Raw genomic sequence first — 27,207 nt, 5'->3', positions numbered from 1 at the left:
TAATTATGGGCACAGCTCGTGCAAGGGTTTTTAAAGAGCCGGCCCAGTAGCAAAGAAAAGAACCTAGCACAAGAGACTGAATTGAAGTGCAAGAAAGGGAGAAAGAACCCTTTTACCCAGTTGACACCAACGAAATTCTAGCAACGTATCCTTGGGGTACAAGGCAAGCGGTCTTGGAGAAATGCATAGGGAACACTGGAACACACGTGTTAATAGAAATTAGCAATCATCCTTCCCCTGGTTTTCTAGACCAGACGACACATGTCACAGAGCAGAGATGACCTACCTAAAGTCACAGTTCTAGTTGGTGTCCCAAGACTCAACCGAGTGGCGAGAATTCACCACCATCAGATCCCGTGAAGGTGAGTGTTGGCCACTGGGCTTCAATCTTCTCTGCATACGGGGCTTCTTGTCCACTTACTATTCTTCACCCTCAAAGAAGGCTGTGACAGATATAGGTCAAAGCCACATGTTGCCAGATTTAGAACTGCCATGCACCGCTGGAGCCAAGTTCAATGATTAATGATATGTTAAAATGAATGCCTTTAAAAATCTGATATTGTGTGAACAATTATGTATGTTGTTTGCTCCTTGTCCCCGTGGAAAGCTAATTTGTTACATGTGTACATTTAAAACGTTTGTTTCTATAACTGTCTTGTCATTTAAATGTATTTTTTTACTTCTACATTTATGTGTGTGTGTGTGTGTGTGTGTGTGTGTGTGTGTGTGTGTGTGTGTATGTGCTTGGGCACTCACGCACATCACAGTATACATGTGACCATCACAAAACAACCTGTGGGAGTCATTTCATTACTATATATAGGGCCAGGGAAATGAACTCAGGTTATCAGACTTGGTGGTTAGCGCCTTTACCTGCAAAGTCAACTATCTCATCAAGCTGAAGTTGTTTTTAGAAAGAAAAAAAAAATGTTTTTGAAGGTTCAACATCTACAAAACAAGCGGCAGAGATCTTTTAACACCTCTGTGCTGTCGAGTTGGAGAACACCATTTTGAGAAGTGGTAAAAGTTCCCACAGAACCAAGGCATAGTGTTCTTAAGGCAGAGTATTGTGTGCTGCAGTTGTAGATTTGGAGTAATGAACCCGTCTCTCTAGGGCAGGTGCAGGCTACCTAGACACAAACTGCTCTTGAAAAATGCTTGTGAAATAGCCATTACTGTTTTTAATCTCTGTATTACCCTGTCTCTTTGGTAGCTCTGTTACGTCTTCAAACATATCCCAACCAATCATCTTTTAACCTAAAAAAATTAAAATAGGGGTAAAGTTCTGAAACACATTTTCATTGTCCCCTGAAAAGTTATTATGAGACACAAAATAAAATATGAAAGTCACTGTAACATGGGATCTGTGTAAAGGGAAGATATTTCTTATTCTTTAGGGAACTTCTCTGTGCCCCTCTGATGGCCCTTTAAATGGTGCCAAGTGTCTATCTGAGCAATGTAAAGATTTCTTGTCTTATTTCTCTTCCAAGATGTGCTGTATGATCTCCATGTTTCTTAAGCTTTGGGTGCCTGGGGACCACTCTTGTGAACTGACATAAAGTGTACGACCCACCTCAGACCCAGAGGTTCTGACTCACTAGCAGCCCCGCACTGCACAAGTTTGACAACTTCTCAGATTTTTGTTAGAGGCCTTCCTAAGTACCTTAAGTGGATACATGTTCCTGTCTCTCAGTTGTTGGTTTGATCCATTTGGGTGATTTGATTATGAGATGTCTTAGTACCACGCCCCTTTTCAACCATCCTGCTTCTCAGGATCCTTTGCCTTTGTCTCTGACGGAACAGATAGAAGGAAGCTGGGGGGTGGGGAGGGGAAAGACACACTGCAGCATACACACCCATTCAGCTCTGCCAGCAGAGGGACCTCTCTCCTGGGCACTCTTGCATTGCCTTTTAACATTCATTAGGAGAAAGCCTTGGCCATTTGGGGCCAGTTCTGGCGAGTTGGACTTATGATCAGATGGGTGGGTTACTATTCAGAGTGGGAAGCAGTGCATAATTATGATGCACAGTGACTGGCCTTGTGGCTTGGGCCACAGATACATCTATAGAGTCAAATGAAATTCTCAAAACATTCTCTACCATGATGTCAGCAGCACGATCAGGCTGCCCTGACATGGACACGCAGACTGCCAGCGATATTGTGAGTTGAGCATCACATGGACTGAGCATGATTACGGGACAGCATCTCAGGCAGGCCCATTGTTAACTCTTTGCACGCCTGGAATTTCTGTCTGTTTTTTTTCTTCTGAAGGACAAAATCACTGTAAATCTCTCAAGCAAGGTGGTCTTATAGACACCAAATATCACGAACTAACAGTTACTTTTTGCAAATGACACAAGTCTGAAGTCCCAAGCTCGGTTAGCGTTTGTCCTACAACATTCATTCCAGGCCTTAACTTGTGACAGGCATGGACTCTCTATGCTCTTGTGTCTACTATTACAGGCATTACCTTCCAAAGCCTGCGGAGCCTCGGGAATTTAACACTCTGAATTCTGCAGCAAAAAGATGCCTTGAGCTGTCTTGGCCGTATCCTTAGCTTGGCTTCCTCCAGATGGTACTGTGCTGGTGCATTTCCTGGTGTGCACTCGACCTGATTATTTTATTCTTTCAAAGAATGTAATAAATTGCAGTTTGCTTGGGGTCCGGTGACGATTGGGTGGGCTGGGGTTGGCAATTGAGAAAGAATACTTTAGCTTATAATAAGAAGCATGTGACTTAGGTTCAGGGAATGGGCTAAGGAAGTATTTATAAATAATTATATATCTGAGTATACGTTGTACACACACACATAGTTCTGATACATGGAATTCAAGTTAAATATTGTTCATTTAGTAATGCAAAACTCATCCCACCCACCTAAGTTTACCTAACTCGTGATTTAGGGACTAGAGACACTGCTCAGCGATCTAGCTTGCTTACTTGCCTCAGGCATGCAGAGCCTGGACTTGATGCCCAGACACGTCCAAAAACACTTTTGATTTGGATGGAAAAAGGAAAGAGGTCGAGTTTTAATCTTTATCGTGCCTGACTTATCAGGGAAGCACTGACACACCTATGACTCCTGGATGAGAATAGCCCCTGAGGGCTCCTGTATCTGAATGCTTGGTTCCCTGTTTGGGGGACTGTTTAGGAAGGATGAGGAGGTGTGTCCTCCACTGGTGATGGGCTTTGGGGTTTCAAAATCCCAGGCCAGGTCCAGTCCCCCTGCCATCCCCCATCCCCTGCCTGTAACTTTCAGATCAGAAGTGAGTGAGCTCTCAGCTACTGCTCCAGCGCATTCCAGCCTGCTACCACGAGTCTGTCTGCATAACTCATCCTCTGAAATTGCCAGCCCCCAAGTAAATGCTCCCTTTTATAAGCTGCCATGGTCCTGGTGTTTTTTTTTTTTTTTTTTTTTTTTTTTTTTTATCACAGCCATAGAACAGTAACTAAGTCAACTCTTTCCATTTTGCTTCTAGAGCATTAACGTGAAGTTGGTTTTCCTCCCGTCCCTGATGGCACCCTCTGTCAGTGGCTGTCGCTTGGTCCTTCTCTTTGCCCAACCTCTGAGTATTCTAGTGATTAGAATACTATGACTACTAGGTCTTCTCGTCTCTGGCTACACACACATTCCCTCCAAGGTCAGAGGTGTGCATCCAATTGGTGTCCACTTTCTACGTAGACGTCTCACATCTCCAACTGAAGTTATGCTGGCATCTCAAAATTCGTGCACGTGTATGTATGCATGTGTTAAGGGGGCATATGTGTGCATGCACAGTCATGTGTGCATGTGCCAAGGCCAAAGTTCAACACTGGGTGTCTTTTTCTATCACCCTCCACCTTATTTTGTGAGTCAAGGTCTCTCTGAACCCGGAGCTCACTGATTGGCTAGACTGGCTAGGGAGCCCGATGTTCTCTTGTCTCTGCCTCCAAGTGCTTAGATTGTGAGTGCACTTTTCACATGGATGCTGGGGATCTGAATCCAATCCTCACACTCACAGCGAGTACTCTACCCACTGAGCCACCTCCCCAGCCACTTAAAACCTACCTTCCATTGTCCCTGTTGGTTTTTTTTTTTTTTCTGTCTTCGTAAAAGGTGATTTCATTGGTTCTTACTCAAACCAAATCCAACTGCCTTTCTTTTCTCACATATGCATGTTTGATTTGTATACTTAAGGTTTTAATTTTTTTTAATTGTGTGTGTATATGGTGGGTGGAAAGGGGGCATGGACATGTGCGAATGTGTGCAGTTGTCTAGAGAGGCCAGAGGCCTCCAATCGCCCTAGAGCTGGAGTTAGAGACAGTTATGAGATGCTGGAACAGAGTCCTGTGTGAGAGCAGTATGTGATCTTAACCACTGAGCCCTCTCTCAGCCCCTTTAAGTCTTTATTTTGATAGATCATTCTTTTTTCTTAACAGAGTGGAGCACCTACTATATGTACAGTTCCTAGTGCTAAGGAAATGCTTCCAAAGCCTACAAAACTACCACTTTTCACGAACTTGAACTTCTGATTAGGAGACAAAGGACACTTGGTGATAAGTGTGGTGTCAGAAGACCAAGAGGGTTGATGTCGAAGGCAGAGAGTCTAGCACAGAAATCGCTGCTTCACTGGGAGAGGCTTCGTCTGAGGGCAGAGAGGAACTGGTGTCTGAGGGAGAGCCTCTCGGACAAGGGGGTCCAGTGTGCAAAGACACCTGGAGCAAGGTACCATGGGTGATGTCGTGGTTTGGGCCTTAGCATGTGGGCACTCTCTAGCCAACCCCTTGGAAAATACCACCGTTGGTTCTTCATTTGAAATACAGTCTCCACCCTCGCTACTTCCTCTCTTTCCTGGACCACACTTCTACAATCACTTCGCCGTTTCCAGGGTCTAATTACTGGACCCTGGTGTTGTACCCCCACTTTTCAGCACAAAAGTTATAGTGGTTCTTTCAAAACCAGTCTAACCAGGCTAGATTTCGAAGTCTCCCATGGTTTCCCAAAGCACCCGACACAAATTCTGTCAGTTGCCTGCTCAGCCCTCTCCCCCTGCCTCAGCACTGATACTCGCTTACTCAGCTCCAACCCCTCACATGCCTCCCGTTTTGCAAGCCTTGGAAATTAGCATTTATCTAGCATTAAGAACAGAGTGTGTGTTTGCTATTCAATAACCCCTTGTTGAAAAAGGTAATGATACGTCACAATAAAAATACTCCAGTATATGAATATACATGCCATGGCAACTGATCTCTGAGACATCTCTTAATGGCCTTGCCTTCTCTCTGTCCTGCTCTTATGTTCCCCCCTCCCACATTGTATCAGAGTTAATCTATATGTGACCTCTGAGATTATATTACAAAGCACAGCACAATTTCAACTTTTTCTCTCAGGGAAGCCAGTGGCCATGAAAGCATTCATCTACCAAGAAAGTGGGTTCAGTGGAAAGTGACTAAGAGCCCCACCCCTCATCCCATAATCAATACCATTTTGCCAGCAACTGAATTAGATTTGCCTGCTCATAACTAAGTTATCGCTACAACTTTGGCTAACATCTTGACTAAAACTTGATGCGTAGTTGATCCCAAGGTAGAACCACTCAGCTTATACTCTCGTTTCTGACCTACGGGTAACCTGGCAGACTGAAACACTCGTATTGCTTGATGGCAGTACTTTTGGAGAAATGTGTACCTGGATTTGGTGTATTGAAATGCTGCATCAGAAATCTAAAGTGTGAGTCGAATTCTGCAGTCAAATAGTGAGCAAAACCCAGGAGGATTTGAGGAGAGTATAAAGTGGAAAACTAAACCATTTCAGAGAGACTCCACTGAAGCCAATGGGGCATGAGGAAACTATCCCTCCATCTGAAAGAAAGAAGAACCCTTTCAAAGTACTGCTGAGAAAGTTAGTGGTGCTGTTGCCTGTGACAATGTTCATGTCAGCGTGGGGGCATCGATCTGAGGAGATTCCCGGGCAGAGTATTGAAGTGTGTAGGTTTCGACTTTCTATAAAACAGAATATGAACAAGTTAGCTAAAAGAAGAGCTATTCACATTTTTTTTTTTTTAATTTAGAACCAGAAATTCCTGTCTTTGAAAATTCCTAGCCTCCTTGATAGCACTAGACTTTGGAAATGGCTTCAAGGCAAAGATAAAATCCAAAGCCATCAGAGGAAAGCAAACTAAGAAGATAAAGCTTACTTCGTGGTTGTAAAACCGTTTAGTTAAGACCTGGGAAAGAGCCAGACAGTGCCTTGGGGAACAACTGAGGTGAGTAACAGGGCTTCTAGCAAAGTTAAAGGTGATGCCCCTGAGCAATCCCACCAGCAGGCCAGAATGACTCTCAGCAGCCCTGTGGGGGTGGCCTTTAACCCAAGAAGTGAACATCAGTCATATTTACAGGAAAGCCACAACTTTTATAGTCTTAGCAAGGCCATTTCTAGCATAGACTCAAAGAGACAGAACAATTTAAGATAAAGAGGCCTCTGAACTCCAGGAAGAAGTCTGAGCAAATGAGAAAGCTGCAGACATGGCCCACCTTTCAGAGAAAAGAAGAATGCCATGGAACCAAACCATGAGCATAGAAGATGGGGCCAGGGACCTGCAGGGGATTATCCTTTGGCTTGGGTTCTAATCAAGAAAGGACTCACATATGCCCGAATGAGTTTCAGAACTGCCATGGACCAGCGCCTCTTGTGTGGCTGTCTCTGTCCTCTGTGTGGTTGTCCCCAAGCCTGTGCTGCCCTCATCTACTGGGTTTGTTCAGTGGACAGATAATCTATTTCTCTAGGGCGTAGGCCACGAGGGAGAAAAGAGCGAAACAAAACAAAAAGTTAAAACTTCTGTGTGAAATCAAAAGGGAAATCGAAAAAAAAATCTTGAGAACAGTGAAAATGGAAATACAGAATAACAAAACATAGGGTTCAGCAAAGGAAATTCTAAGGAGGATTTTACGGCCATACAAGCGACTGGAGTCAAATATTGGATTTGAAGCGCCTCACGGGTTTATAGACACGGAGATGATGCTGTGAGGCTGAGGGTTTCCAAGGATGTGCAAGGGCTATAATTCTGCGTGTGAAAAGCCACAAATCACTGACAGACAGAAGGTGCAGCTAATGCCACCCCATCTCTGAGATGGCCTTTGGTGACCATGTCTTCCTGCAATTGATGTTGATGCAGACAGACCTCTTTCCCAATGAGTCAAGCAGACCGTGTAACAGTACCTTGGTTGTGAAGGATGGTTTGTGACTCCAGTGACTAGGTTAGGGTATACAGAGCAGCTTCTGTTGGATCTCTTACCATGGGAGAAGCCAGCTGCTGTAATATGGGGCTACCCAAGCAGCGATGTGTACTGTATGTGCCTGAAATTCTTGCAGAAAAGAGATATAATGTGCATTGTCTCATTAGGAAACTAAGTTTCATGCAATTATTGCATGTAGCAATAGATACTTAATATACACAAAACCCGCAAGTTTCCCAGAGATTTAGAAACTGAAATCTCATGACAGCCCTTACTAAAGTAGGTACTTCTCACGTCACTGTAACAAAATGCCTGACAGAAACAGCTTGAAAGAAGTGTTTGCTTTTGAGGGGCTTGTTAGTGTTTGTATAATATAATATTTTAATTACTTACTGCCCTGTGAATTCGAAGCCATCTGGGTCTACATAGTGGGTTCTAAGACAGCCAGGACTATATAGAGGGACTCTATCTCAAAAACAAAAACAAAAACAAAAACAACAACAACAACAAAAAACACTTTTGTGTGAAACCTAAAGAGTTTTTTTTTTTTTTAATTCTGCCAAATAAAGTAGAAATACAGCAAACCAAAACTTATAGGACACAGTCAAAGAAGTTTTAAGAGGAAAGCTGATGGTGATAAATGCCAATATTGAAAAGAAGAAAAAAAAAAAGAAGAAGAAGATCTCAAGTAAAATGCCTAACTCTATATCTGAAGGAACTAGCCAAAAAGGAGGAGCCAGACAGTCATGGCACACACCTTTAGTCCCAGCACTTGGAGGGCAGAGGCAGACGGATCTCTGTGAGTTGGAGGCCAGCCTGGTCTACAAGGTGAGTTCCAGGACAGCCAGAACTATTACAAAGAGAAACCTTGTCTTTAAAAAAATAAAATTAAAAAAAAGGAGGAGGAAAACCAATATCAAGGTTAGTAGAACAAAGTACATAAGAAACACCAAAGCATCATAAAGAAATGTTCCAGCAGCTATAGAATCAATATGGTGTGCTGTGGCATCAATCACCCCAGCACATACAGTAGAGATAACATGGGTCCAGTAACCATGACAACAGAACAAGCAGAACAACACAAAGATACCTCGATCTACAGTGATGATAATGAAGCTGTTGACATCTGGATGGCAAAGATGCTCAGAGTATCCTCACTTGGAATTCTAGCCATGCCTTCCCATGCTTTCCCATGCCTTCCCCATGACTCCCCATGCCTTCCCATGCCTTCCCATGCCTTCCCATGCCTTCCCCATGACTCCCCATGACTTCCCATGCCTTCCCCATGACTTCCCATGACTCTCCATGCCTTCCCCATGACTTCCCCCAGCTACAAGTGATCTTGGAAGATGCTAGAGTACACAGGAGTGGAAGTATGATATGCAGCTTCCATAGCATCCTTATCCGTGATGGGTTGGTACTTTGCAGTGATAAAGCTGTTTTGGCATCACCCACACTTCTGGAAGGAACCTTTCATCCATGCTCCTTTATAAGCTCCTATACTAACCGGTTCATAAAGCTTGACTTGCATGGGCTTGTTACCGTGGTCTGTCCAAGTCCGGGGTCAATAGATGTTTATTTATATCTCCCCAGAAGAAGGAACACAACAAACAGAAAAGATCAGTAAAACTTGAAGTTCTTTTCTTTTGAAAGGATAGAGTTAGCAAACTTTTACTTAGACTAATAAAGAGAGCCAAATAAGCAAATGAAGTCATAAACGAAAGAGAAGATGTAACAATTGGTACCACAGAAGTACCATGGACAACAATGTGAGATGATACCCCACAAGCTGGATGACCTAGAAGAGATGGATAGGTTCCTAGAAATAGCCCTACAGGATTCAACCACGAAGAAACAGAGACTGGCCAGATTAATAACCAGTATGGAGATGGTACCATCACCAGGATCTCACCCTGGCTTCCTGGTTCTTGTGAACTCAGTTGACCTAATGTAGATGCCATGTAAGGTTCATTACAGAGTAATTTGAAACACTCTCATAGGGTGAGACTGGACCACGGTCAGAGAAACCATTACACTGAGCAAGGTATTTAGGATGACTCACAGTACATCCTAAAGTCTCTGGAACAGGCAGCTTTCCTGAGCGGCATTTTCCTGCTCAAGTGATTGACAAGTCTATTTAGATGAACTCTGCAGGGAGAGGACAATAGCACATTGTTGTTCTTTACCAGAAAGCCTCCTGCAATGTTAGGACCTTTTGGGTAGTTCAGGCAGTCATCTCTCCTCCCCTGACCAAAGATACAACTCACACCTCAATCATGCAGCAACACAGAGGAGCAAGAAGTCAAGAAAGGAAACAACTAAGTCTAAGAAGTAGCCATGCTTTACCAGAAGTAGGAAGATGTTCCCCACTTCTACTACATGCCAAAAGAAGAGCAATTATGATATTTCCCTCTTTTTAAAACAGGGAAGCAAGATGGGGCCCAAAGCAGATTCTGAAGCAGATAGGGGGACCCTATCCTCAACGACCTTCAAGCTTGCTCATTTCTAAGTAGCTAACAGTATCAATAATCACAAACCTCCCAACAAAAGAAGTCCCGGACTAGAAGCCTTCGGTGAAGTGCTGAGACAGGGCAGGGTGGGAACAGAAATGCTTGCACACTTTTAAACCCCCCTGAAGCCGCTGTGATAAGATGAATTTAACCCAAATGATTGGCTTGCAAACACCTCTGCACTCCATGGAGTGCCATCCACTTGAAGCCCTGAGTTAGAGGCACGCCCCATTGTGAGAAAAACAGCAGACCTCGCACCTCGGCCCGCCGCCGTCCTCAAGTGACAAAAATGACAGTGGCAGGAGCTTGCAAGCCTCTCTCACTTCCTCTCTCCTGCCCAAGAGAACTGTGAGAACTAAGAGGTGACCTGAAAGCAACCATGATTTGTTACAGAGGTGCCAGCTTGCAGAGAGACCCGTGAAATCCCACAAAACACAGGAAGTTGTCTAGGTCGGCTGGATTGGGCTGGTGGTAAGGCAGCTGGCATCTTCAGAACCCGAGAGCCTCCAGAATCCTTTTTAGTGAGGAATGTCATCTACAAGGGGAATCCCTACCTCACCATTTGCACAGAGTTCAAAGGAAATGCAGATTTAATCATTCGGTTTTTGTGTGACTTTCAAGTCAAAACGAAACTAGAATGTGAATATCAGAGCGTGTGAACCTTTTTGGTATGAAGCCCGGGTTCCCCTCTGACTGCTGTGGTGTGGAGAGGATTGTGCATTGTAAGAGCAGCACCCACAATACGTGAGGTTTTTGCATCGACTCTCAGGATGACTGCTGATGCTCAGAGCTGACTGAGCCTCGGAGTGCAACAGCTCATTGTTTGGACCCGAGTGCCTATGTGAAAACTCCCTGAACATCTGGTTGCATTCTGGTCCTCTGTGGATGCATTTACTTCAAGCAACTATTTAAAACACTAGTTAGGATGCCGCCTACCAGTAGTGCAACTCCAAGTTCAACCCCGGAATATATATATTCTCCTTTGGTGAATAAGAGTTAGAACGCATGTTCATGCTCGAAAATAAGAAACAGAACAGAGGAACAATGACATTGTGCTCTTTCCTGAATAGAGTCTCTTATCTCCATTTAGAAACCCACTAGCCATTTGGTGCGTCCTCTCTTCTGACAGCTGATGCCCCCAGGAACACATACTATGCCTGTCTCTGAGTGCAGCCAGACACAGTTCCTACTGCTTGTGTGGCCTGCTTACCAAGAGAGGCTTACGTGTTCCAAGAAATGTTTATAATGTTTGTTGTGGAAAATGAGGACAACTCGAAGTTGGGGGTGAAGGCCCCACAGATAAAGGCCTTTGCTGTGCAAGCTGGCTACCTGAGTTCCAGCTCCAGGTCCCACATAAAGGTGGGAGGAGAGTAGGGATGGTACAGAGTTGTCTCCTGACATCCACATGCATGTTGTGGCCTGCGTGTCTCCCCATTTATCAAACACACACACACACACACACACACACACACAACACACACATATACACACATGCACACACACATATCTACAATACACACACACATATATACAACACACACATATACACACACACACATATACACATATGCACACACACATATCTACAATACACACACACACACACACACACACACATATCTACAATACACACACACACACACACACACACACACACACACACACACACACACACACACACACACACACACACTTTAAAAATAAAGCTGGCACCAGAGCCTGAGGTCAATCCCCAAAACCCATGTAAAACACCCAGCCATGTGGTGTGTGCTTTTGTAATTCTAGCCCAGGGGAGAGAGAAATAGGCAGGTCTCTGGGTCTCAAAAACCAAGGCAGTGGTGGTGCATGCCTGTAATCTCAGCACTTGGGAGGCAGAGGCAGGCAGATCTCTGTGAGTTCGAGGCCAGCCTGGTCTACAGTGCTAGTCCAGGAAAGGCTCCATAGCTACAGAGAAACCCTGTCTCAAAAAACCAAAATAATAATAATAAAAAAAAACCCAAGGTGACTATCTCCCAAGGAAGGACTCCTAAAGTTGGTCTCTGGCCTGCCCATGTGTGCACATGCATATGTAAGTGTACCCAAACAAACATAAACAGATACACACTTTTTTTATGGCATACATACCAGAATTTACAGAATTTAGACCTCTTCCATACAGAACAGCTGGTTTCATTTTTCTTTGCTATAAACTAGACAGCAACGACTATGTGTGAATACAGGTTTTGAGTTTTCTTCTGTGTGTAGCTTTATCTCCTGACTCTAAATTTCCAAAGAATGAAGTTAAAACCAAATCTATTTCCCAGTGGTTCATAATGATTTATAACTAGCTTTGCTTTTTTTTTAAGCATGGCTTTGAAAGTATTTATAGAATACCAATTATGAAGACAAACTTGGGGGTCAGCGGACCCCTTAATCCAGCTTCCTGGTGTGGCCACGCTGGTGAAGTCTCCCCCTCCTGTTTTCGCCATTACTCAGTTTTCAGTTCGCCTAGCCCATTGGGCTGTCAGAGAAGTGACACTTTGGGAGCCAGCCACCCCTAGGAGCTTGACAACAAAGGGAGAGGAAGAATGGAATGACCGCAGGCTGGGATCACTTGTATTTCAGGAGATTGGCATGTTTTTTTCACTTTGGACAGCGCTGGCAACTTCCGGGGGAAGCAGGTGCTTGGCCTCTGGGGGCCCTGAGGTCTTAGCTGGAGTAGCATGTGCCCCACCCCCCAATTAGTGACCTTAGCCCTTTCTGTCCCTTGCCTCCTCATTTTGAGATTCTTTAGAGCTGTTTGGGTTCATTTTGAACTCATTTGAATTTCTGTAATTTGTCTAATAGGAAATCTCCTTGTGTTTGGGGGGAGGGGGAGCCCTTCCAAGCCATTAGGTTCTCTTGAGGTATTTGGGCATCTGCTGTTTGTCGGAACAGGCTTTATCTTTGGGGCTCTTTCTTTTTCTTTTTTCTTTTCCTTTTTTTTTTTGCTGGAGCTGAGGACCGAACCCAGGGCCTTGCATTTGCTAAGCAAGCACTCTACCACTGAGCTAAATCCCCAACCCCTTTGGGGTTCTTTCAAGCCAATCTGCACTTCTTTTGAGCAATTTAGGTGTCTGCTGGTGTGACAGGGAAGTTTGAATTCACCTACATGTTGGTGCACAGAGAGACACCACACACACACACACACACACACACACACACACACACACACACACGGATGGCTTATAAGGTGCACAGAGAGACAAGGATATTTGGGAGATCGCTATTGTAGTTTCTGAAACCGTGAGGAATGCTACGTCAGCATTCTTGGTACACCCCCTTCCCCCCGGGGGTGGTGGTGCGGTGATTCTAGCTAACTGGTGTCTTTATAAACTTGGTGATTTACCTGAAAACGCTCTCTGAATCAATATATTCATTTCCATATGTCATGTAATGAATTGCTCTCTCAGTCAGTGTCTGTGGCGATTGATTTGATGGGCTTCAAAGATCCGGTGATGGCAGCAATGGACTGCTGAGACATTTGTCTCAGAGGGGCTGGAGAGACACTCAGTGGGTAAGCGAGGTAGGCTGATGCCTTGAGTTAGACTCCCAGATCCCACAAGAGGAGAGGAGAAAACACTCCTGTAAGTTGTCCTCTGACCTCTGTGAATGTGCATGGCACACACACACACACACACACACACACACACACACACACACACATGATAACGTGTAATAATAGTAAGACAATTCCACCAAACAGAGATTTGCCTACTATATCCAGCTCCTGATGTAGAGGGAACCCCACAGTTAGAGGTGCTTGGTAACAGGTCAGCATGGACCTTGAGCTACCCCAAACCACTTGGTGGTAAGACAGAGTCCAAAGGATTCTGAAAACAGGGTAAACTTCATCTGTCCCTACACCTGCAAGCTAAAATCACTATTGGCACACCTAATTTGAAACGTGTGTGTGTGTGTGTGTGTGTGTGTGTGTGTGTGTGTGTGTGTGTGATAGTATTATATAGAAGCTATTAACTCTCCCATCCCCCACTTGCCCTGACTCTGCTGCTTTCTCTTCTGAACACAGATAGAGGTCCAGATACTGACCAGGTCTAACTAAACTGTAGGCATTCAAGAGTTACAGTGAATCTGAGATGGGAAAAAGAATGCAGGTCATTTTAAAGCCAGGCTCTTGTTGCCTGCTTAGGGGCTGATGAAAACCTTTAGAGAAGTTAGCCCCATGGACAAGTGATTGTCACTGACTTTATCCTGTCATAAGTATTGCTTGGACCCGCTCTCTTTTAAAATATAGTTGGGATTACTAATAAATACGCTTTCATAAACAACCAATGTACAGAAAACGGTTTACGCTTGCTGTCTTCCTGGGGCTGTGCAAGGGGAAGTCAAGTCTAGAGTTAGGGTCCTAATTCTATATGCAGAAGGCTGAAAGAATTTAAAGTGTGTTTTAATGAGAAGAACCACACACAGGGTAAGAATGTCTTCCATATTATTAAGAAATTCAAACTTTCATAAAAGACGTTCCAAAAGGTAAACTTATCTGGAGATTCTCCCAAGTCAAATGTAATCTAGTGATGCAATGCTCATCAATCACTCTGCTTTCTGCTGACTCTGCCAGGCTTTTGAATACTCAGGAAACTGGGCCTTAACAGAGTCAAGGTTCATTTAAGCATCTCCTTATGTTAAAGCCCTCTAAGTGACTGCTGTCTAAGTAACTATTATTTTAGGGCGATCCCAGCATACTTAATATCCTATGAGTCAGGAGTGTTGGAGCAGAGCTGCAATCCCAGCACTTAGGAGGTGGAGGCAGAAAGATCCAGCATCCAAGACCTACCTAGCAAGGCCAGCATGGGCTACATGAAACTCTCACAAAACACAAATACAAACCACCACCAGCACTGTGAACCTGTGACAGGAATGAGTAGATCTATGTTTGTGGACTTTCGTCTGAAAGTTATGCAGAAGTTCGCAGAGTTAGGAACATGTCAGTTCAATACATGCACAATCACAGACACTTCTTTGTACTATAATATGGACTTCGTCTAGACTTTCAACACATAAAATGACCAAGGGAAAATTGGACATGTCTGTTAATTTTAGATACAGGTGAAAAACCAGCCATTTGGGCGGTCCTGCTAATAATGACATGGTCTGCATGTATTGGCTTTGACTACTGAACATTCTGTTACATACAGGAGACACATTTGCCAGTCAGAGCGAGTCTGCCTGTGGTCACCAGCACTGTCCCCTAGATTTGTAAGAGGTCTGAAATTTTGATTGCTGTCAGTGCTGTGGACCTTTTTTTTTTTTTTTAATTGAGTCAGAATCTAGAATTTGCTTCAAAGATCGAAGCTGGGTCATTCTATAAAGGGTTCTGTGTACGCACAGGGTGAATCGTTTCTGGCTCCTTTATACGTTGAATGGGTTTGTGTTCCTCTAGTCCAGTGGCTTTCAACCTCCCTGATGCTGCGACTTTTTAATACAGGTCCTCATGTTGTGGTGACCCCCAACCATAAAATTGTTTGTTACTTATATATAAAATCATATGCTATTTCATAGCTGTAATTTTGCTACTGTTGTGAATTACAAGGTAAATATCTGATAGATAGGATATCTGATATGTGACCCTGTGAGAGTTGTTCAGCCCTCAAGGGGGCATGACCCACTGGTTGAGAACCTCAAGCATGTAAGCCTTCTTAGAAGAACACTTCCCCATGATGGTGTCCTCCAAGCTAGAATGATTGGCACTATTAACGTTTTCCGGGCTAGTGTTCACACGTTCCTAATTGTATTGTGAACACACTCAAACACTATACTCCAAGTAATATCGCTGCAATAATTGGCCATTGGTCACCTTACTTACTCTTTTTCCCTCCCATTGATCCTTAAAAGACAACTTTAAGGGCTGGAGAGGTGGCTCAGTGGGTGCAGAGTACAGGCCTGATAACCTGAGTTTGACCCCGAAATCCCACAAAATAGCAAAACAAAACAAAATGAAACAAAAAAAAACAACTGCTAAGGAGTTGTCCTCTTACCACCACGTGGGCATTGCCATGGCACTAGTGGGCCTACAGTTACACACACACACACACACACACACACACACACACACACACACACGCACACACACACACTCACACACACACACTCACACACAGACATACACAAACTTCACACAAGTACATTAACACTCTCACACACAAATACTCTAACACACACACAGACTTACACACTCACACACAGACATACACTCACACAGACAAACACACACACATCCCACACATATATTAACACACACTCATATACTAACACACACATATCCCACACATATATTAACACACACACACACATACAGACACACGAAATAAATATATTTTTAAAAGATGAATTTAAATGGGGTCTATGTATAAAAATAGCCTATTACCTACAACTTATTTTATCCTTTACACTGAAACAAAATTTTAATGCATTTCTGGGAGAAAAATGAAGAGAACTTGATGGTTCTGACATAATGTCTGTCTACAGGAACTTTTACCCTACAGTTCATGCAAAGGAAAAAACCAGACTGTTTCGTCAGTTGCTAAACCTTCTGCCGAATTCTCACCATGGCTACCCCACATCATTGCCGGGCACAGTTTCCTTCTCTCACGGATTTACAGCCAAACTTGTGGACAATGACGCTTGCTTCCAAGCTAGTTTTGTCTGAAGTTCTGGCTCCTGTTGATGATGCTTGTGTTTTCCTTGTAGAGAGATAGAAGTTGTTTGCTGACATTCGGCAGAATTTCAAGGTGTTTCACGTATTTCAGACTAGTCTCAAACTTATGTTGTAGCTATGATGACCTTGAAGTCCTGACCTTCCTGCTTCTGCCTCCCTAGGTTGCAGACAGGAGCTAACACTCCCAGTTTTTGTGGTCTTGGGAGAAGGCAACACTGGCATCTGAGTTACACCCTCAGCCTCCTGTATTTGCTGTTGACACATGGTGTTGCTATGTAGCCATGGCTGGCCTAGTATTGCTATGTAGACCAAGTTGGCCTTGAACTTGCTGCAATCCTCCTGTCTCTGCCTCCTGATGACAGAATCATAGCCATTCACCACCATGTCCAACAGAAGGACAGATTCTAATAAAATAAGCTGAGCAGTATTTGCTTGAGTTGCAAGGCAATCACCTACAGAACAGACAAAATAAACATGACAATGAGCCTCAGGTAACCTGTGTCTCAGAGCCACTCTGTCTAGACCTCTTAGCTGCTTGAATTCGGCCCACGTGGGTCTTACTGGTCCTGACTCTTATCGTTTGTCACTCAAGCTCTTCATTCACCATTTGAGATCGGGTCACACCAACCAGCACGCTCTCTTCAGGATTCTGGAGTTATCCAGAGACAAAGAGGGGATGTCATCAGAAACCAAATAAAGCGATCTTCAGCGTGATGGCTTACACCTGTAATCTCAGCACTTGGGAGGCTGCTGCAGAAGGATCATGAGTTCAAGGCCAGCCTGAACTATATGCATATTAAGATAATTTCAAAGCCGATGACAGATTGTAGCCACCACTTTCCAAAAGGAATGCAAGCTTAGGGGCTGTGCCAACCTGTTTCTTATGTGTGGCTACCTGACATTAAGGTTCGTTTTGAATAGTTCATGCTCATGGAGCAATTCAAAAAGAAAGATGGCGCCCTGATGGGATTTCTTTTTCTTTGTTTCTTTGTTTGTTTCTTTGTTTGTTTGTTTCTTCTCTCTCGCTGTCTCTCTGTCTCTGTCTCTCTCTCGCTCTCTCTCTCTCTCTCTGTCTCTCTCTCTCTGTCTGTCTCTCTGTCTCTGTCTCTCTCTCTCTCAGTTTTCTGCCTTTGACGTCCTCCTGTGTTCTGCTTCTACATTCAGACTTTAAAATCTCTCTCTTCTTTTGAGCCCCCACCATCACAACCCATGCACTAGTCTGGGGTATTCTAATCCCCTCATGAGTTCTGAGAATAGTCAAACCCAGGAGAAAAACTGTAACCGGCTCCCGGAAGTTCCTCTCACTGAGGTGCACCGGCTCCACCGTTGGGCCCACAGGGTGACTAAAATCCTGAGGGAATCGGGATCCCTGCCCTCCTTTCACATTTGTTTGTCTCCCTGATGCTGTGAGGGCATGTTAACCGCTCAGGGAGCCTCTACCTACCTAACCAACCTCATTCCACATCCAGGCTGCAGGCATGGAGACACGTCCTCATCCTGAACCTCTCCTCTTGAGTCACCGGGTCCTCCAGGAGCAGCGAGGCTGGTTGATAAACACCTCTGTAACAAGAGCCTGAAACTATCTCCAAGCAATGAGCCGGCAGGACAGACCATCCCCAGGATGAGAACAATTACCTGTGTGGAAGCGTCTACACCCTGGAACAGATTGTCTTGTAAGAACCAGACTGGTCTCCTCCAGTTAATGCCAGATTAGCAGTTTTTATGAAACCACCTCTCTGGACCAGACTTTGACCAAGACTACTTAGTAATGATACCTCTTGCCCCTTCAACAATTTCCCCTTAATTATAAAACCTACTGTTCATTTCGGTGTCTTAAAGTGGAATCCAGGGCCACTGGCTTCTTTCATTTGTTTGTCTTTCCTATGCATTGATTGAATTTCCATCTCTGCTTTTCACTAAAACTCTTAAAAAAAGAAATTTAAGTGTAAAATACCTCTTTTTGTGTGTGCCCTTTTTGCAAATTCCAGTGATGGGGCTGGGTGTGTAGGACTATTGGCAGAGTGTTTGCCTAGCATACACCAAGTCCGGAGATCAATCCCTGGGTTCAGTCTTCAGCATCGCCTATACCAGGCCTGGTGGTTCACATCTGGAACCCCAGCCCTCAGGAGGCAGAAGCAGGAGGACTGAAGATCAGGAGTTCAAAGTCATCCTCCACTATATTTGTAAGTTTGGGGCCAGCATGGACTAGAGACTCTGTCTCTAAGACAAAATCCAATGAGAAAAGCTAATGAAGCACATTGGCCCCATTGAAGAGAGTATATATACTGTGGTAACACTCTCCAGGATGCTTAGGTAGAATAATGTCACCCTGACTTTGTGAGTCAAGCCAGTAAGGTTGGGGGAAATTTGACCGCTATGGCCTTGAATGTGGTGAAAACAACTTTTTAAAAAAATTCAAAAACAAACCAGCAAGTTGCATAATATAGTAATTGGCTTCTGCCTTCTTAGGAGCTGAAATGAGACCACAGTCACGTGACCTAACCATCAAACGATGGCAATGTTTCAGCAGGAAGGACGTGGGCTTAGCAGGTGGAGAGCTTGTTTTTCAAAGCAAGCTTGACCTATAAGAGCACTGTTACCCTTTTGCTCCTGGCTGCAAGGGTATTAGGGGGCTGAAATCTGGCTCCCCCTTCCCACTAAGGAAGCCTTGGGCCCTTGCATGGCTGTCCTGCCTGACAGAGGAACTTCCTATAGGAAGCCTTTCTTGCAACCTGTCTACACTGAACGTGTGGTTTTAGTATCCACATTAGAGTAGGTATGTGCCACCTAGGATCTGATAGCTTTGGAAGTCCTTGGAAGTCCTTTCTGTCCTTGACTTGACAGAGAGTTGCAGAATGCTCAATCATTGCGTCTCTAGGGTCAATTCCTTCAAGAAATCTCCATCCCTCCATCTGTGACACCTGCCTTAAAATGGAAGACACTGGATTTCAGATCACCAGGGCCCCCTGTGTCCATTCCTGGGACCATCCCCAAACTCTGTAACATCTTTTTCTTCTGCTAGTACGTCACTATAACTTCTCACAGAGATGGGCATCTTAGTCTAGTTGACCACGATGGTAATGCCACTGTCACTAGATGAGGCTAGCCTGCGTTTGAACACTGCCTTCTCTAACACAAACTGGTTCTCCTCATCTGCAAATTGTGGTAACAGGAGCAGGTACTCCTCACCTGCACAGCTGCTGTGAGAATAAATACTTCACATGAAGTACGTGGTATGTTTTACATATTGTACGAATGTCGGTTCTCACAGGTGTTGGGTATTTGAGACATCTTTCTCCTGCTCCACACTCTGAGGTTCGGAGTGACTTTCTTCTGCTTGGGCCAGGGATATTTCTGTCTATCTGGCCTATGGTATTAGCTCTAGAACTGCCTGTTCAGCATCTATGCTCATTTCTGGAAAATGAGGATAGAGAAATCCTTTCCTGTATCCTCCCGCGGGAAGAATTCTGTACATCGCCTCAGGTGTCCAACCTTGGCAGCACACATGAGCACATATTTGTTTCCCTCCAACTAAAATGAGTAAGTACAAGACATAAAATGTTCCTCTGGTAAGCCTGTTCTCAGTATACAAAAGGAGAGAGAAAATAAAACTTTCATGCACATCCGAGTTCTGGTTCAAGGATTCCAGTCCCTTGGCAAAGCAGAAGCTTGCAGAGCCCACCCCCAACCCCTTACAAGACTTGGGGGACTTCTTTTCTCAGCATCTGTTTAAATAATGCCACATGTTCTAAAAAGATTTCACACACACACACACACACACACACACACACACACACACACACACCACTCCTATCTTGGCTTCTCTCTGAATGGAGATAAACCATTCTTCCAACCCAAGGAGAAGGTTCTAGGGTCTGGATTGCAGTCAGTCCTGCAATGTGGTAGAAGGGCAGGAGCCTATGGTGATATTTTATTTGTGCTGAAATGTGATTTTATTTGTATGTTAATAAAGTTGCCTGTGGATCAGAGCTAAGAGCAAGCCATTAAGCAGAAGTCTGGTAGTGATAGCACATGCCTTAATCTGGTCACATGTCAGGCAGAGTCTCTGTGTGTTCAAGGACACAGGCAAGCAGTGACCTGAACCTTTAATCTCAGTACCAATCATAGAGACCTGGAGGTCCATATAGACAGGCAGTGACGAGGAAGTTATGTGGTTAGGTTTACAGCCAATGAGAAGGCAGAACAGAAAGGCAATACAAAGACAGGACACAGGAAGAAGGTCACTCAGCAGTGAGTGGTAAGATAAGGTGGTTTCAGCTCTTGGCTATTGCTCCATCTCTGGGCTTTTAACTCTGTATTTGGCTCTGTGTTTCTTATTTAATAAGACCATTTAGAATTACATCTACAGGGGCCCAGAGTCAGGAGACTCAAATTCCAGTCCCCATCCTTCATCAGGGCTGGTATTTTGGCCTGAGCTTCTGTGTTTGGGAAACAAGAATACTTATGTGCTGGGTCTCCATGCTTGCTGAAATGTCTTACCAAACAACGAAGTGTCAACCCAGCCCAACCACCAGATCTTAGCAACACTTCCCCAGGAAATAATGGAGGCTGAAGAACTTGTTAGATGACATCACAGGGACATGATCAACAGAATCTAAACTGTGAGAGATAGTGCAGGGTAAAAGATTCACTTTCTTCAATGAAATGAATGGCATGGAGATAAGGCCCTGTGAGTTAGGGATTTAAGAGACATGGTCAAATGTAATGTATAAACTATTTTTATTCCAATTTGTATAAACCAACTGCAAAAATACATTATGGAGTCAATTAGATACCTGAATAATTGAATCCTAAATTGATATTAAAAGTCGTTCCATTTTCTTTAGATGTAACATTGTGTTTAGTCAGGCACAGAGGTACAGAACTGACAGAATGAATATGTAATTATTGGAGTGGCTTTCAGGCTGTGGTCTGAGGAGTCCAATGGCGGATATCTCTTGATAGAAAAACCAAGGATCTGGTAGTTCCTCAGTCCATGAGGCTGAGTATTTCAGCAGTCCTGATCTATTCTGTGTTGTGGGATATTCAATCACACTATAAACTCTAAGTTTGTGTTTGTGTTGATTAAATAAAATCAGCTTTGGGTCAGGAGGCCTAGTGAGCAACTCGATGACAGAAAGTAATCATAGAGAGTCATAAGGTATCTGTAAGATGATAGAAAGACCTGTAGGAAGTAGTAGGGAGGGACTTAGTGTAGCATGGGTTCTTTTGTTTGGGGGAGCCAAAGAGAGAAGGTCAGCTAGTTGCTTCTCAACCTCTCTGAGCTGGCAGGTTTTCACACCAGCCTTTGACTCCCGAGTCTTATTGACAAATAGAACAATAGAGATTTAATTAAAAGCTGTATTTGGTAGCAGCAACATAACCAGTTCCTGCAGGAACAGAATTCTGGCCAGGTTGTAGCCTGAGTGGCCCAGCCAATACTAGAGAAGCAGGCCAGTGACTCTGGAGCTGAATTTGCTGGCTAAAACAGCAGCAGATGAAAGCACAGCCTCCATGCTGATGGAAAACAGCAGTGCTGTAGTCCCAGGTAAGTCCTAGAGAGCTGCCAGTCTTCAATCCACATGGGAATCCTGCAGAAGTAGGTTCTGACATCATTGAAGAAATGGCTCAGGAACAGGACAGATGAACTTGCCAGCCAGAGGGAGGGCACACAGGCAAAAAGCCAAAGAAAGCTTCCTTCTCCCATGTCCTTTATGTGGGCTATCACCAGAAGGTGTCTCTCAGATTTGGGGTGAGTCTTCTGACCTCAGTGATCCAGATTCAGAGTGAGTCTCCCCACCTCAAACAATCCAATCAAGAAAATCCCTCACAGGCATGCCTACTTGCTTGGGTTTTAGTTGGTTTCAGATGTGGTCACACTGACAACCAAGATTAACCATCTCACACTGGATTGCTGTTACAATAGTCCTTTCTGGGATATATATTACTGTGTGTGTAATGGGGTGTTATAATGCACAAGTGATGTGTATGGTATTTGCTTCAAAATAGTCCAAACAAAAGGCAAAATAGGGAGCTACATGCTGCAAGACTGGCTTGTGATGATAATGATGGCAGCTAGTAGATCAACTCATGGGGATTCATTACAATGTTCTTTCTTCCCTCCCTCCCTCCCTCCCTCCCTCCCTCCCTCCCTCCCTCCCTCCCTCCTTCCTTCCTTCCTTCCTTTCCTCCTGCTTCTAACCTCTTGAGTGTTGGAATTACAGGCGGGTACCACCATGGCTGGATCTCCAGTGCTGGGGATTAAACCTAGAGCTTCATGTACTTTACCAGAGCATTCTACCACCCAGGCTGTGTCTCCAGCCCCATTAACATTTTCTTAAATCATCTTTGAAATGTTCCACCATCAAAAGTTAAAGAGTACTAAAAAAGTGGGTTCAGAGTGAGGAGACAGCCCAAATCTTTCTCCTTATTGAATCAGCTAAACTTTGATGCATTTTCCTAACCATATAGCCCTGAGGTGAACCTGTAGCATGGGTCATGGTACAAAGTACCCAGTCAATGTTAGTTAGCTCTGGTTATTGATACAATAAAAGGTTACTCTTGCCGGATGGTGGTGGCGCATGCCTTTAATCGCAGCACTCAGGAGGCAGAAGCAGGTGGATCTCTGTGAGCTGGAGGCCAGCCTGGTCTACAGAGCGAGTTCCAGGAAAGGCGCAAAGCTACACAGAGAAACCCTGTCTCCAAAAACAAAACAAAACAAAACAAAACAAAAAAAAAAAAGTTACTTTTTTTCCTCCATGGCTCTTCCCAACTAAGAGACTCTGATTCCAACCTGTCTTTTAAATCACATCTTAGCCTTTTGTTTTCTCAGCTTCTGCCCCTTGGCCTTTCTGGGAACTCTAACTTCCTCCAGTCTTTACCTCCTTTGGCCTGGGGCTCTGGACACTTTACCTGGGAAGCCAGGTGTCAGTCCCATCGGGCGTGTTGGACCCATTCCTGGATTGGCAGGTGCAGGTTTCTGATTTCTTCACCAGATCACTCAGTAGCTGGCTCTGTTTTCCAGTGGCTTCCTGTCACCTGAAAGGAGAGCTCACAGCGTCAGGAGGAAGATAGAAATTCGAGGTGGAGAAGGGCGAGTCAGATGGGAGATGCAATTACATCCCAGCTCCACCACTCCTTGGAGGGCCCCGCCCTGTGCCTGGGGAGAAGTCTAGAGTCAGGGCGGGGAGGTGTTTTTCTCCTCTGTTTCTCCCAGGCTGTGCAGTATTGGACAAGGCACTTGACTTTACCCTGCCTCTGCTTTCTCAGCTATAAAATAAAGTGAATAATACCCACATTTTTTTTTTTTTATTAGTTCAGAGCAGTTACACTAAGAACACAAACTCCAGAGCTGGGAACCTGGTTCTGCTTTATTTTAACTGTGCCTCTTTGGAACTCACTATGACAGGTTCCTCCCTGGTAAAACGGGAATTGAAACAGGACCTGCCTCCTGGGGTGACTGTAATGTTGAAATGGAAAGGCATCTTGTGGGGGACGCTCGCTGGGGGTTACTGTTACCATCTCCCTCAGGACATCGTTTCTTATCAAGTGCTTTGGGAGTTCACTTGCAGACTTGGTACCTCACGTCAGCCCTCCTTTCAGGCCTGTGTTGTTTCCATGTCCACTCTGGCATCTATCCATCCATCCATCCATCCATCCATCCATCCAACCATCCATCAGGAATCAGGGCCAGCCCAGGAGGCCAGTGAGTGAGTCATAGACCAGGGTCATGTAAGATCAAATACTGCTGCACCTTTCCCAGCTCCAGCTCCTTCCTTCCCTGGAAGGCAACTGTGGACTCTAGTACTTCCAAAGACAAGGGTTGGGGTGGGTGTGATGAATTATGTACGTGGGAGACCCACAGCTGGCCGGCGGGACCCGGGTCCCTGCGGGAAGGAAAACATGCTGGGCGGCGCGGTGGTAGCGGCGGCGGCAATGGCAGTTGGAAAGTCATTTACACCCAGGCACTGCATCCACGTGGATGAAGAGAAAGATAGGAAAGACGGAGACAAGGAAGAAAGAGAAGGGAGAGAAAGAGGAGGTGTGCACACCTTTGGGAATGGAGATGGGGGGAAGGGGAGGGTTTTTCCTTTATGTCAGGACTCAGGGTGATCCGCGGGTCAGAATACTAACAGTGGATGAGTCAGGAATGGAGCGAAGGAAGGAGAGCAGTACATCCAGAGACCTAGGGAATGCCAAGGAGGGAGGTGGCACTGGGTCATCCTTGATTGTCCCCAACTTTGCCCAAGAACAAATCACTCCACCCTGGCTACACCCACCACCGTCTCTGGGTCCCTTGAGGCAATAGTCGGTGAGTGAGGAAGGTGGCCTAGGAGCTTTGGTCCCTGAGAGTCACAGTCACGTTCCTCTTTGTAGGGATGGCGCAGCTCCCCAGCACTTTTGGCTTCTACTCATCCCTCAGTCGTGGATGGAGCCCAGGAGGCGTGAGACACTAGATTGGAACTAAAGAACTCTGGATGGCCAGGACGCCAGAGAGCAACAGGCCTTTGCATCACAGGGTCAAAGTCCTGGGGAGCCTGGTGGCGAGATGTGACCAGTGTCTCCCTCAGAATCACAGGAGTGATACTGAGCTGCTGGACCCAACCAAGACTCCAAATCTACTTAACTTAACCCTCACATCCATTAGTACACACACACACACACACCCTGCCCCTTCAGTCCCAGAATATAGAATTGCAAATTGCAGGGAAGTTGAGGGGACAATCAGCTCTTGTGCTCCTCCTCTGGGTGTTGAGAAAGATCTGGGATGGAATTTGCTTCGGGGAGGGTGGGGGGAGGGGTGGGAAGGTGGGGGGGGGATTTCCAGGAGCCGAATCCCTCCAGCCTGTTCGCACCGAGCTGGGCTGTCTTCACATGCACCAGGAGGAAAAGGTGCAGGGGAAGCCACACCCAGCAACACCAAGTCACAGGTCCAAACTGTCACAGTGTCCCAGGCAAGGCGCCAGGCCTGGCCAGATTTAACCGAAGCAAAGAGAAAAATGATCCAAGGCCATAACACCCAATGCCCAGCTAGACCTTTGAGATTAGTATTTACTTTAAAATGTAAGTTAAAAACCAACAACAAAATGGAATCGAAGTAACAAGTCATTTCATAGAATCTGGCCATACAGGACCGCGGTTGGAGGGAGGTTGCATTTTATAACGATGCAAGATTTGTTACAATGGCACAGCCAATCTTCACAATGAATTGCATTGGGTTTCATATATAGAGGATGTAGTGATAAAGCTGGGGAGGGGGGGGTGAGTGTCTCTCACTGCCTCCCCCTTGTCACATGCCTGACAAGTCGGATGCTTTCCCAGAATTGTGCATCGGGATTTTCAGTGGTGGAGTGGGGGTGTGAGGACAGCATCTGGGGAGGGAAATGGACACAGTTGGATCTGAGAAGGCAGCAGGGAACAGGGGAGGGTGCCAGTTGGTGTTCCCTTGAGAAGAACAGCTTGTGAGTCCGCCACGGTGGCGCGTGCCTGGAAACCCAGCATCTGGAGGTAGAGGACCTCCAGCTCCAATCTGCTTTGGAATTTCTACACAATTTTAACAGTAAAAATATAGGTTAGGGCCAGCCATGGTGGCGCACGCCCTTGACCCCAGCACTCAGAAGGCAGAGGTGGATGAAGCTCTGGGAGTTTGAGGCCAGCCTGGGCCACTTGGTGAGTTCCAGGACAGCCAGGGCTATGAAGAGGGATGCTGTCTCAAATAAACCAACAAAATATATAGACTAGAGTCTGTTGGTCCTTTTGTGCTGCTCTAGCAGAATCCCACAGACTGGGTACATTTTTGTTTTCTGTTTTTGTTTTGTTTTGTTTTTCCAAGACAGGGTCTCTCTGTGCAGCCCTGGCTGTCCTGGAACTCGCTCTGTAGACCGGGCTGGCCTCGAACTCACAGAGATCCTCCTGCCTCTGCCTCCTGAGTGCTGGGATTAAAGGCATGCCGCCACCACTCGGCTCAGACTGGGTCATTTTTAAGAAGAGACATTTTTCACTGTTCTAGAGGCCAGGAAAGTCAGTCTAAAGACAAGGGCATCAAGGGCTGGCCTTCATGCCGGGTAGTCCCATGGCAAAAGGCAGAAGAACTAGGGAATACAGGGCGTGAACAAGAGGAGGCTGCGCATGTCTTTATCCTAAGTTGAACACCCTCACAGTAGGTACCCCACTCCTGCACTGCACTCCCGAGGGCAGATTCTCTTGTGTCCTAATGACCTGTTATCAATCCCAGTCTCCCAACACCAATACACGGAAGAGGAATCTTCCAGCACAGGAACTTTCGAGGGCACACACAGACAATAGCAGGATCCTCACTCCCAGGCAAGGTATTTCTATAATTTTTTGAATGATGTTTTGAATGAGGTAGTGTTTTACTTTGTTGTTTCATTGTGTTTCACAAAGGCAAAGTTAAAATGAAGCCATTAGGTTAGATCCTGATCCAATATGACTTACACAAAGGAGGACATGGGCTATAGACAAGCACAGAGGATGTGTAGACAAACTGTATGAAGACCCTAGACTAGACAACTACATGGAAGCCAAGGAGAAAGTTCGGGAACCGATCCACCCTTCCCAAGTCCCAGAAGGGCTCTACAGCGCACAGAATCTCCGCTTTCCTTTCCGGCATCTAGTACCACAAAATGGTGAACTTCTGCTCTTTGTGACACTTGGTTACTACAGACCTGGCCCGAGTCCAGAGAGGCCAAAAGCTGATTCTGTAGCCTACCCCAGGCTGCCAGATGATCTGCTCCGTTCACACTGGGCAGCCTCTGGAGAGTCCCAGC

At 45.2% G+C, this 27,207-nt stretch overlaps 1 long non-coding RNA gene across 3 annotated transcripts; it reads left to right on the top strand.

Annotated features, from left to right (window-relative positions):
- The first annotated feature begins 51 nt into the window (after positions 1 to 51).
- On the top strand, positions 52 to 18,373 carry LOC118591778. Of its 3 annotated transcripts, none has more exons than XR_004946022.1 (5): positions 52 to 362; positions 2,465 to 2,576; positions 3,481 to 3,736; positions 4,421 to 4,706; positions 17,890 to 18,373. It is a non-coding gene; the product is annotated as an uncharacterized LOC118591778 (long non-coding RNA). The 3 variants fall into 3 exon arrangements; XR_004946020.1 differs by having other exon boundaries at positions 2,465 to 2,599; XR_004946021.1 differs by lacking the exons at positions 2,465 to 2,576; positions 3,481 to 3,736; positions 4,421 to 4,706 and having other exon boundaries at positions 57 to 362.
- Positions 18,374 to 27,207: the final 8,834 nt, after the last annotated feature.

Source organism: Onychomys torridus, chromosome 10, assembly GCF_903995425.1.
Source record: "Onychomys torridus chromosome 10, mOncTor1.1, whole genome shotgun sequence".
In the NCBI taxonomy this organism is placed as follows: Eukaryota; Metazoa; Chordata; class Mammalia; order Rodentia; family Cricetidae; genus Onychomys; species Onychomys torridus.
This window is presented reverse-complemented; position numbering and strand designations above follow the sequence as displayed.